At 36.1% G+C, this 12,936-nt stretch overlaps 1 protein-coding gene across 15 annotated transcripts in view; it reads right to left on the bottom strand.

Annotated features, from left to right (window-relative positions):
- LOC106997839 (uncharacterized) overlaps positions 1 to 12,936 on the bottom strand; it is a 547,605-nt gene that overhangs the window by 40,984 nt on the left and 493,685 nt on the right. The gene's annotated exons all lie outside the window — the stretch shown is intronic.

Genomic DNA, 12,936 nt, shown 5'->3' on the forward strand with positions numbered 1-12,936 from the left:
TCAGACCATCTCTCTCAAGTTAAAAGTTCCACAAATATCTAGGGCAGGGCAAAATGCTGCCAGTCTCTTTGCTAATGCATAGCAATAGTTGCCTTTACTCCAGTTCCCAAGAAGTTTTTCATCTTCATCTGAGACTACGTCATCCTGGACTTCATTGTCCATATCACTATCAGCATTTTGGTCAAAACTATTCAACAAGTCTCTAGGAAGTTCCATACTTTCCCACATCTTCCTGTCTTCTTCTGAGCCCTCCAAACTGTTCCAACCTCTGCCTGTTGCACAGTTCCAAAGCCGCCTCCACATTTTCAGGTTATCTTTATACAAGTACCCCACTATCACAGTACCAATTCTCTGTATTAGTCTATTCTCACACTGCTATAAAGGTATTGCCTGAAACTGGGTAATTTATGAAGAAAAAAGCTTAATTGACTCAGTTCTGTGTGGCTGGGAAGGCCTCAGGAACTTACAATCACAGCAGAAGGTTAAAGGAAAGCAAGGCACATCTTACGTGACAGCAGAAGAGAGAGAGACAGAAAGCGGGGAGAAGTGCCAAACACCTTTAAAGCATGAGATCTCCTGAGAACTCCCTCACTATCATGAGAACGGCATGGGCAAAACTGCCTTCATGATCCAATCACCTCCCACCAGGTCCCTCCCTTGACACCTAGGTATTATAATTCCAGATGAAATTTAGGTGGGGACACAGAGCCAAATTATATCACAAACTAAATAAACACAAAACATCACATCAATAGAGTGAAGAACAAAAACCATATGATCATTTCAATAGATGCAGAAAAACCATGGATACATTTCAACATTCCTTCATGATAAAAGCCATCAACAAATTAGGTAAAGAAGAAACAAACCTAAACATAAAAACAATATATAACAAAGTCACAGCCAACCTCATACTAATCAGGAAAATGCTGAAAGCTTTCTAAGAACTGAAACAAAACCCACTTTTGCCACTTTTATTCAGCGTAGTACCAGAAGTTCTAGCCAAAGCAGTTAGGCAAGAGAAAAAAATAAAAGGCATCCAAATTGGAAAAGAGGAAGTCAAACTGTCCCTGTTTACAGTTTCTCTAATTTTATATAGAGAAAAACCTAAAGACTCCACTGGAATTTTTAGAACTGATAAGTGAATTTGCTGAAGTTGCAGGATACAAAATCAACATGCAAAAGAATCAGTAGTGTTCCTATACATCAACAACTAGCCAGCTGAAATAAATCAATAAAACAATTCCAGTTACAATAGCTATAAAAAATTTAAAATAAAATATCTAGGAATAAATATAACCAACAATATGAGAGACCTCTACAATGAAAACCATAAAATGTTGATGAAGGAAATTTATCACAAATAAATGGAAAGATATCTCAGATTCATGGATTGGAAGAATATTATGAAATTGACTATACTACCTAAAATGATCTATAGATTCAATGCAATCCCTATTATAATACCAATGACACTCTTTACAGAAATAGAAAAAACAACTCTAAAATTCATATGGAACCACAAAAGACCCCAAATAGCCAAAGCAATCTTGAGCAAAAAGAACAAAACTGGAGGCCTCATACTACCTGACTTCAAAATATACTACAAAGCTTTAGTAACCAAAACAGCATGTATTTACAAAAAAACAGACACATAGAACAGTGGAACAGAAAAAAGGGACCAGAAATCCATGCATTTACAGACAACTGATTTTCAATAAAGGGACCAAGAATATAAATTGAGGAAAGAACACCCTCTTCAATAAATGGTTCTAGGAAAACTGGATATCCGTAAACAAAATAAAATTAGACCCCTATCTCTCCCTATATACAAAAATCAACACAAAATGGATTAAAGACTTCAATATAAGACCTAAAACTATGAAACTATTAGAAGAAAACAGGGGAAATGCTTCAGGACATTGGTCTGAGCAAATACTTTACAGCTAAGGCCTCAAAAGCAAAGACAACAAAAGCAAAAATAGGCACTTCTGCACAGCAAAAGAAACAAATAATAGAATAAAGAGACAACCTACAGAATGGGAGAAAATATTTGCAAACTATACATCTGACAAGAGGTTAATATCCAGAATATACAAGGTACTGAAACAACTCAATGGCTAAAAAAACAAATAATCCAATTTAAAAGTGGGCAGAGGATCTGAACAGACCTTTCTCCAGAGAAGACATGCAAATAGCCACAAGTATATTTAAAAAAAAATAACATCAGGAAAATGCAAATCAAAACCACAATGAGACATCTCACCTCAGTTAAAAGGGTTATTATTAAAAAGACAAAAAATAGGCTGGGCGCAGTGGCTCAAGCCTGTAATCCCAGCACTTTGGGAGGCCGAGGCAGGCTGATGACGAAGTCAGGAGATCGAGACCATCGTGGCTAACGCGGTGAAACCCCGTCTCTACTAAAAATACAAAAAAAAGAAATTAGCCGGACGTGGTGGCGGGCGCCTGTAGTCCCAGCTACTCCGGAGGCTGAAGCGGGACAATGGCGTGAACCTGGGAAGGCGGAGCTTGCAGTGAGCCGAGATTGCGCCACTGCACTCCAGCCTGGGCGACAGAGCGAGACTCCGTTTCAAAAAAAAAAAAAAAGATAAAAAATAACAAAGGTGGGTGAGGATGTGGGAAAAAGGAAACTCTTATGCTCTGTTGGAGGGAATATAAATTAGTACAGCTATTAAGGAAAACATTATGGGGATTTTCCTCAAAAAGCTAAAAATAGAATTACTGTATGATTCTGGAATCTCACTACTGTGTATATATCCAAAGGAAAAGAAATCAGTATGTTGAAGAGATATCACCACTCTCATATTTATTGCAGCACTATTCACAATAGCCAAGATATGAGATCAAACTAAGTGTCCATCAACAGAAGAATGGATAAAGAATATGTGGAATTTATACACAATGGAATACTATTTAGCTATAAAAGAGAAGTGAAATCTTGTCATTCATGGCAACGTGGATGAGCCTGGGACACTGTGTTATGTGAAATAAGGCAGAGAAAGGTAAATACTGCATTTCTTGTTCATATGTTGAAGTTAAAAAAGTTGATCTCATAGACGTAGACAGTAGAACAGTGTTTACTAGAGGCTGGGAAGAGTTAGAGAGGAGAAGGAAGAAGTTGGTTAATGTCCATAAAATTGCAGCTAGATAGAATAAGTCCTAGTGTCCTAAAGAGCTTTAGGTAACTATAGTAAACAATAATTTATTGTATTTTTTCAAACAGCTAAAAGATTTGTAATGTTACTAACATAAAGAAACAATAAAGGTTTGAGGTGATAGATATGCTAATTACTCTGATTTGATCATTACACATTATATACATGTATTGAAATGTCACATAGTACCCCACAAATATATACAATTATCATATGTCAATTAAAAATGTTTTCTAATCTATACATCTGACAAAGTTCTAACATCTAGAATCTACAATGAACTCAAACAATTAGCAAGAAAAAAACAAACAATTCCAACAAAATATGGGCTAAGGACATGAATAGACAATTATCAAAAGAAGATATACAAATGGTCAACAAGCATGTGAAAAAATTCTCAACATCATTAATGATCAGGGAAATGCAAATCAAAACCACAATGCGATAGCACCTTACTCCTTCAAGAATGGCCATAATCAAAAAATCAAAAAACAATAGATGTGGCTGCGGATGCAGTGAACAGGGAACACTTCTACACTGCTGGTGGGAATGTGAACTAGTACAACTACTATGGAAAACAGTGTGGAGATTCCTTAAAGAACTAAAAGTAGAACTACCATTTGATCCAGCAATCCCACTACTGGGTATCTACCCAGAGGAAAATAAGTCATTATACAAAAAAGATACTTGCATGTTTATACCAGCAGAATTCACAATTGTGAAAATGTGGAACCAACCCAAATGCCCACCGATTGAGTGGATAAAGAAACTGCGCCATATATATACACATATGTATTTGTGTGTGTGTGTGTGTATATATATGATGTGTGTATATATGTGACAATATATATGACTGTGTGTGTGTCTGTGTGTGTGTGTGTATATATATATATATATATATATATATATGATGGAATACTACTCAGCCATAAAAAGGAATGAATTAATGGTATTTGTAGCAACCTGGATGAGTTTGGAGACTATTATTCTAAGTGAAGCAACTCAGGAATGAAAAACCAAACATCGCATGTTCTCACTCATAAGTGGGAGCTAAGCTATGAGGATGCAAAGACATAAGAATGACACAATAGACTTTGGGGACTCAGGGGGAAAGGATGGGAAGTGGGTGAAGGATAAAAGACTGCAAATTGTGTGCAGTGTATACTGCTTGGGTGGTGGGTGCACCAAAATCTCACAAATCACCACTAAAGAACTTACTCATGTAACCAAACGCCACCTGTCCCCCAATAACCGATGGAAATAAAAAAAACAATTAAAGCTCCCATGTAAGTAGGAGCACACAGATGTGCATGTATACAGATGTGCATGTATACAGATGTGCATAGAAAAGAGTCTGGAAAGATACACACCAAACTGTTCACAGTGATCACCTCTGGAGTAGGGAGCAGAGATAGAGCAAAGGAAGCCTTCCCCTTTCTACTTGAGAGACATCACATTGCTTACATGTATGCCTTTGTGTTACAGTAAACATATATATTTAAATATAAATTTATATAAAGATTTAATGATAAATATTCTTTTGAACTATTTATATTAGCTGTTCAATCAAAATTATTTCTTAAATATTCTTATCCAAAAGCTTTCTTAATTTTGTAACACTGACTTTAGTCAATACCAATTTACCTAGTACCATTCCAGTAATGAGAATAGCTGAATAATGATTATGGATAAATCATTTATTCATATGAAACTTACCATGTTAAATATTAGTTTTTAATTGTGACAGTCTTAACGGCAATACCTTTAAGTTCTTTGACTGCTGAGAATCATTTAATTATTATCTTCGTGTTTCAAGTTTATGTATTCTAGAGTTGTTCTAATATGGTAGCCACTAGGCACATGTGGCTATTTAAATTGAATTATGTTAAATAAAAATTTAGTTTCTCAAAACCACCAGCCACATTTCAAGCATTCAATAGCTAGATGTGGCTGGTGGCTACTCTACTAGATAGTCACAGACACAAATATTTCCATTATTGTCCAACTGTATTGCACAGTGATAGTCTAGAAAATACTTATTCTTAAGGATATTGTTGCTGGATACAGAATCTTTGGTTGACAGGGTTTTTTCCAGCATTATAAAAATGTTCCATACTTTTCTGTCTTCAGTGTCTCTGAGGAAAAGCCAGGTGCTAATCACATTATTATTCTTTCAATGTTTATAAGATTTTTGCTTTGACTTTTACTGCTTTAACTATGGTTTTTTGTGTGGACTTTCTGTTTATTCTGCTTGGTAACTGGTGTCAACTTGAACCCGTAAATGTATGTTTTTTATCAAATTTGGGAAAATATTGGCTATTACTTCTTTATTTTTTCTGTTTCATCATTTCACTCTTCTATTTCTGAGACTCCAAGTATATGTAATAAATTTAACCACTTAATATTCTCTAACACAGCAGTCCCCAACATTTTGGCACAAGGAACTGGTTTCATGAAAGACAATTTTCCCACAGAACAGGAGGGTTGTGGGGGATGGTTTCAGGACGAAACTTTTCCACCTCAGATCATCAGGCATTAGATTCTCATAAGGAGTATGCAAACTAGATCCTTCACATGTACAGTTCACAATACAGTTCGTGCTCCTATGAGAATCTAATGCCACCACTGAGCTGACAGGAGGTGGAGTTCAGGTGGTAATGCTCGCTCATCTGCTGTTCACCTCCTGCTGTGTGACCCAGTTCCTAATAGGCCACAGACTGGTACTGAACCATTGCCCAGGGGTTAGGGACCCCTGCTGAAACAGATCTCTGCAGCGCAGTTCATTTTTATTTCAAACTGTTTTTTCTCTCTGTTCTCTATACCAAATAATTACTATTGATTAAAGTTCACTTATTCTTGCTTTTGTCAACTCCATTTGGCTGTTAGTCCATCAAGTTAAATCCTTTTCATATATTGCATTTTTTAGGTCTAGAATTGTCATTAGTTTTCTTGTTTGTTTGTTTTTTACAGAGTCTCACTCTGTTGCCAGGCTGGAATGCGATGGTGCAATCTCGGCTCACTGCAATCTTCACCTCCCAGGTTCAAGCGATTCCCCTGCCTCAGCATCCCAAGTAGCTGGGACTACAGGCATGCACCACTATGCCCAACTAAGTTTTTGTATTTTAGTAGAAGTGGGGTTTCACCATGTTGGCCAGGATGGTTTCGATCTCCCGACCTCGTGATCCACCCACCTCAGCCTCCCAAAGTGCTGGGATTACAGGGATGAGCCACAGTGCCTGGCCCACTGGTTCTTTATCTTTTCTTTTTTTGGCAGAGATTTCTATCTCTTAATTCACTATAAACACAGTGTATTTACTGCATAGAGTATGGTCATGATAGCTGTCTTAAATCTTGTCCGTTACTTCCAATGCCTGAGCCATCTTGGTGTTGATATCAGTTAATGTTCTTTCCTCATGAGAATATACACCATTGTCCTAACAATTTGTGTGTCATATAATTTTGGATTGGATCCAAGACATTATTAATATCAAGATGTAGAGACTCTGGATTGTTAGTTTTCCTCCTATGAGTATTGTTCCCTTTAATTTACTACAAAATTATCTATTTAATTTACTATAAATTACCTTTAATTTACTATCAAAATTATTTACTACAAATTTATCATAACTGTAAATTCTGATTTCTGGATGACAACTCTGGTCCCAATTCAGATATTTTATCTTTAACTGGAAACTTTGAATCTGTTCCATGTATATATGAATCATGGGTAAGCCACCTATGTTGGAGACAGAATGAATATGGGAATCCCACGTGTAACTCTTTTCCTCTCTCGTGGCTGAGGTCTCCCCAGATTCAGTTTACCCGTCTTGAAGGAATGTAGATTTCTTCGGCAGCACTCTCTTATCCTGCATGCCATGTCTAAAGAGGAAAAGTCCTGAAAAAGCAATAATTCTATCCGATTCCCGTCCTCCAAGAAGATACTCCTCTAATAGACTCTGCCTACTTGTGTTTCTTCTATAGTGTTGTCAGTGGCTGCTTTTTGTATTATATCCAGAATTCATAGTTGTTTTCTTGCAGAGATGTCAGTCCCTAGGAGCCTACTTAGTCATTATGTAAAGCAAATCCTTCTTTCCTTTTCCTTTGATACTTGTTTTAGTTTCAGGAGGTCCTGACCTCAAGAGTCACTATTAGTTGGTCAACAAAAGTGTTCCTTTCTTCTAGCCAGCAAACAAGATAGTTCCTTTAGTGTTTTCAAAGAGTATTTGTTTCTCAATATTTTTAATTTTTTTTTATTTTCCTACTTAATTTGTTTATAAATAAGTAGCTTTCATAGAGGGTTGGGGGTTCTGAATAGGTCTTGCTGCATTTTATTTTGTAATTTAAGAAAGAAGTCATCAAGAAAATTTATAAAGCTGGAAAACTTGTGCTTTAGTAATGTGATCTTGTAATCTTGGAATTTAGTGCTTTTTAAAGTTAATGTTAAAAAAATAATGCTAAATTTACAGAAGTGTATTCCCACAGCAACATGGAAACAGTATTTGACTTGAAATCAACAGATGTGGGCCGCAGGTATGGCACCACTGAATCACTTCCTATGTTTGAATCTCTATTTTTCCATCACTAAAAATGCCCCTTTCAACTCTAAGGCTGCACAGAGCTTTCAGCCATATAGAGAAAACCTCTAAGATATATAAGTCTAAATATTACTATGTTCAATAAACAGTTACACTTTCTTAGTTTAAGGCAATATTGACACACACTAAACAACATAATCAGTTCAGTGCTCTATTCATTCTTTCAAAACTTAAATTCAATGCTATTTTCAAAGAGCCCTATAGCTTGTTATGATGATGGTGGTTATCCCACAGGTTTACAATCGTTATTGCTCAAATGTTTTGTATTACTGTCAAAGTTATAATAACTCCTTTATGATCCTTTAGGGTGTCTATTCCATCTATTCTACCTGAAATTCTGTAATTTTCCTATCATCATGAATCCTGTGGGTAATTGTGTCTTTTGGCATTGTAAGAACTTCAGACTAAATCTACTTTAAGCCAGTGAACTGCATTAGAAAAGGAAAAATCCTTTAAAAGGCAAGACATTTGGCATTGTAGAGATTAGAAGGACCTTGGAAATTGATTTCAATCAGCTGATTGATTGTGAATTGGTAGCTGACTGTACCCATCTCTGGGTTACTTGTAAGCATTCCAAGTAAGCTCATTAACATTAAAATATAAATGTGGGAGCATAGCTAGCAGCTTCCAGAAGGAAACCCCTACCTCAACCATGAGAATCTTACCCCTCTCAATGATTTCATACTCATCTGTCATTCCTGTATTCTCCAGCACATTCTCAGTGTTCTCAACACACCATGGTATTCACAAGGCTTCTAAGACACAAAGAGTTATTCTCCAAATTAAAAAGGAGTCAAGCTGTAGTACAGATGTAAGCTGTCCACTAGAAATATCATGTGAGCTACATATTTAATTTTAAATTGTCTAGGAGCTACTTTGTTAAAAAGTAAAATGAAAAATTAATTCTAATAACATATTTTAACCCAACACATTCAAAATACTATCATTTTAACCCAACACATCAAAAATATTATCATTTACCTTGTCATAAGCATTAAAATAAATGAAATACATATTTTGCCATTCTCTTTTCATTTTACATTTTCAAAATCCAGACTGTATTTTCTTACAGCACATCTTAATTTGTACTAGCCACATTTCAAGTACTCTATAGCCATATAAGGCTAGTGGTTACTATACTGGACAGCACACCATCTAGTACTTTTTTTCCTTTTTCCTTGAATATGGGAAACAATAGCAGGGCAAGAGTTTCTTATGATATAATTTCAACTGTCATGTCTTCAGTCCACCCGGAAACTGACTTCTGTTCATTCATGCTAGTTCACAGACCATGATTTAATAAAGAGATATTTTGGGCACAGATTCAAAAATATAAGATCACTTTTTCTGGGCAATGATAGACTATTGGAGCAACAGAACTAGAGGCAACCTCAAGCAACTATCAAAGTGCTATTCTCTCACTGTCTAGAGAGATAAATGATCCAGCTAAGCTCAAACAGCTAGTTAGCAGCAGAGCCAGGTTGGTAATCCACAATTCGAGTTTGCAGTCTATGAACTTTCTGATGGAGTATGTTGAATTTTACCACACTAAAATATGGTACTGGAGGCTACTGTATATGTATTTTCTTTCTTTTTTTTTTTTTTAATTTGAGACAGAGTCTGGCTCTGTCTCCCAGGCTGGAGCGCAGTGGCCGGATCTCAGCTCACTGCAAGCTCTGCCTTCCAGGTTTACGCCATTCTCCTGCCTCAGCCTCCAGAGTAGCTGGGACTACAGGCACTTGCCACCTCGCCCGGCTAGGTTTTTGTATTTTTTAGTAGAGACGGGGTTTCACCGGGTTAGCCAGGATGGTCTCGATCTCCTGACCTCGTGATCTGCCCGTCTCAGCCTCCCAAAGTTACTGTATATGTATGTGCTTTCTATGGCATGGCATTAGTATTTCTATGGCTACTTTCTATGGCATGGCATTAGTATTTCCTCGTATTTTCCCTATGCAAGCTCTCAGTGATACATTTCTTAGGTGATGAACAAGCTCAAATAACTTCTAAAATATAAGAAATGTAGACCACTTCTGAACTACAGAAATGAGGCCTAAAATATAGCGGGGCAGAACATTGGAATCAAGAAAAAAAGTGAGCTATAGTTCTAGCTCTGATGAAAACTAGCTGTGTGACCTTGGGCAAATCTCTTAACCGCTCCATGACCCAATCTCCTTATCTGCAAAATGACTGGCAGTGGGAGGATTAGATTATTTATAAGGTCCCTTCCATTCTAAGATACTTATTCTAATTCCTGCTAGACAAATGATTATATCATAATAACCTTTCTAAGTTATTCTTCTACTCAGAGGGAAAAAAATGGTGCCACCTGCTCTCTTTATGGATACTTCTAAAAATTAATCAAAAATACTGAATGATTTTATAAAGAAGAAAAATGTTAAATCTCAAGTAATCACTACCATAACAGTGTTTCTCTATAAGCAACCATCCTACAACAGTAAGCATAATAAAAAGCAATAGCATGGTTAAAATTATACTTCTCTTCAGAAAATTTTATTTCACACAAAAGAAGTGAGAAATTCATAATAAAACTATATTGCATGGATAGGCATTTTTTTATTTTTACATTTTGAACAGAAAGCTACTGGTTTATATTGAAAATTTTGGTTTAAAATATCTTAACACTACTCCCACTTACTTCCAATTCATTCAATAGATGTGTATATGGCATTTTTGCTGGGCCAGGCATCATATAATGATAAGCTAAACTGACAGACTTGTCCCCATGGATCTTAGAGTCTGATGGATAGATCTAAAGAAAATTAAACTAACTGCTCCTTTAAGGACTGAGTATATAATACGTCATGTCCTCCTTCTAATAATTAAAAACTGATCCCCCCAAAAGCAGCTGTATAAACATGTAGACCATAATCCATGTTTACCTTGCTACTGTACACGTGACTAAGAAGGCAAAAATTGGCACATTGATTCTAAAGAGAATCCTGGAAATACAAATTCCTGACAATACAGTGCCATCCTTTATGCTAAAGTGATTCCTCAAAACTCTAAACAGGACTCCAGAATGAAGACAAGCCCTCTACCCCTGATTTCTAACAATTAGAAACATGGAGAATTGATCAAAAGGAGGGATGCGATGTTCAAATTCTGTTTGCTGGCCATTATCTGAATTGGCTCTAAGTGATTAATATTTTCCTAGAAGACTCTCTCTTTTGATATTTGTATGTGTTGCCAAAAAATTCCCAGGCCTTCCATAATTCTTTAATTAAGAGTTCTCAAATCCTAGTGAAGATTAATGATCACCAAATAGTGCTCCTACTACTATTGTGTTTCCTGTTAAAAGTATGAAATGCAAAATTCGATAGATTTCTTCCAATAAAGGAGTATAAAGAGATTTCCTTAAAATTACAACAATTACAAATTCTGTTATGCCTTTTATTCTGAAAATACCATAATATTATCAGTGGTCATTCTCGGGAAACAATATTGGCATTCCTCATTCTTACAACTAAAACCTAAATCCAAGAGCCTTTGTGGTATAGACTTTGATTACTACAGTCCTGGAAAAAAAAAATTGAAGCAAAGGCTTCCCTATAGAACAAGGGAAAACACAGACATATGGTAGCTAGAGAAGGAAAAAACATTGTAAACCCAATGTCGTCCACCCCATATCTATCAAGTGTCCTTTGTAAAACTGATGTCTACCCCTGATAACAAGAGGGGTAGGCAGAGTCTGAAGTCAGAATATCAAACACATTTGAAAAGAAAACAGGCAGAAAAAGAATCACTTCTATCGGGCACTAGCCAAATGTCCATTTTTATGTACTGGCTTCTTTCAAAATATTCAATCACACCTAATAATTGGCAGAGAACACAAAAACGCTCTCACTCCCATGCTGTTGCATTCACTTCCCCTGGGGTACGTGGCCATTTGTAACCACTAGCAGCCGCAAGGAAAAAACCCCAGGAAGACCAGACACGTTCAATTACACCCCCACCCCTCCTGCCTTACACCTCTCTGTTATTAATATACTTTAGCCTTGTGGGTTAGGAAAGGGTCCTTAAAAGCATCAAAGTAACATTTTTCTAACATTTCTGTTAGAGAACTAAAGGATTTTTTTATTAAGAAAAATATAAAGACAAGCTAAAATATCAAACATCATGTTCAATTGATGATTCCTGAACACTTTTCATTTAATAAGCTTCTCAATGGTTTGTTAGAACTAAGAACGTGTCTCACTCACAGAATAAAATACATGTTTTATGAAATCTCCACAAAAGAAGAATGATTATTCTTGCTTTGGAATAATTCTTATTCTTGCTGCTTTAAAAAAAAAATTGGTTTCTGTTCTTCATCTCTATGCTGCATGCTGTCTAAACAAAGATGTATAATTAGTTGGGTCCAATCTGAGGAGTCACAATAGTATATGTATTTTCTCATTTACTAATTCCAAAATTGTGTGGATAGAATCCTTTATTTTTAAGTGATATTCTACAAATACTGGATAGATTAACTCATTAATTTCACCATCAATTTAGTAGTAGTAGTTACTACTAATAGTTCAGCAATATTCCAATGACTTATTTAATATAAATTATTAGAATATGCAGAATGAAAATGCCTCTGACAGTCATTTCCTATACAAATATCTATTGAGCACTTAGAATGTGCCTATGGCTCTTCTAGTTGCTGGGAATATCATATTAAGGTAAGCCCTTTGGTATCTGCAGTCTAATGGAGGTGATTAGAGAGGTAAAAAGCAAAAATAACAGTTTAGTAAGTGCTTTGCTTTGTGAGCTCATGGGCACTTACATAAGAGGACAACCTCAGCCACATTTTGGGGCCATAAAAACTTCAGGGGGAACATAAGAGGCCTGGAAATGATAGAAAAGTTAGTCAGGTGATGATGAACAAATGTGCTTTAAAAAAATCATTGGACACAAAGTCAGCTGAAGACTGATGAATGTTTGTGAGCATGTGTTGCTCCCAAGTCAGTTAATCAGGACAAATTTTCTGGAGAAGATCAGCCTGGAGCACAGTTTTAAAATAAGGAAATCACAGCCTTAGGGTAGAGGGGCAGTCCTTTTTGCTCTATCTGTCTTTGGTCTTACTCTAAAAACAGACAAGAAACAAACTGTGTCTCTAGGACAATCCTAAAAGAATATGCTAAAACACACCAAGCCAACAA

Source organism: Macaca mulatta, chromosome 4 (assembly GCF_049350105.2).
Source record: "Macaca mulatta isolate MMU2019108-1 chromosome 4, T2T-MMU8v2.0, whole genome shotgun sequence".
Lineage (NCBI taxonomy): Eukaryota > Metazoa > Chordata > Mammalia > Primates > Cercopithecidae > Macaca > Macaca mulatta.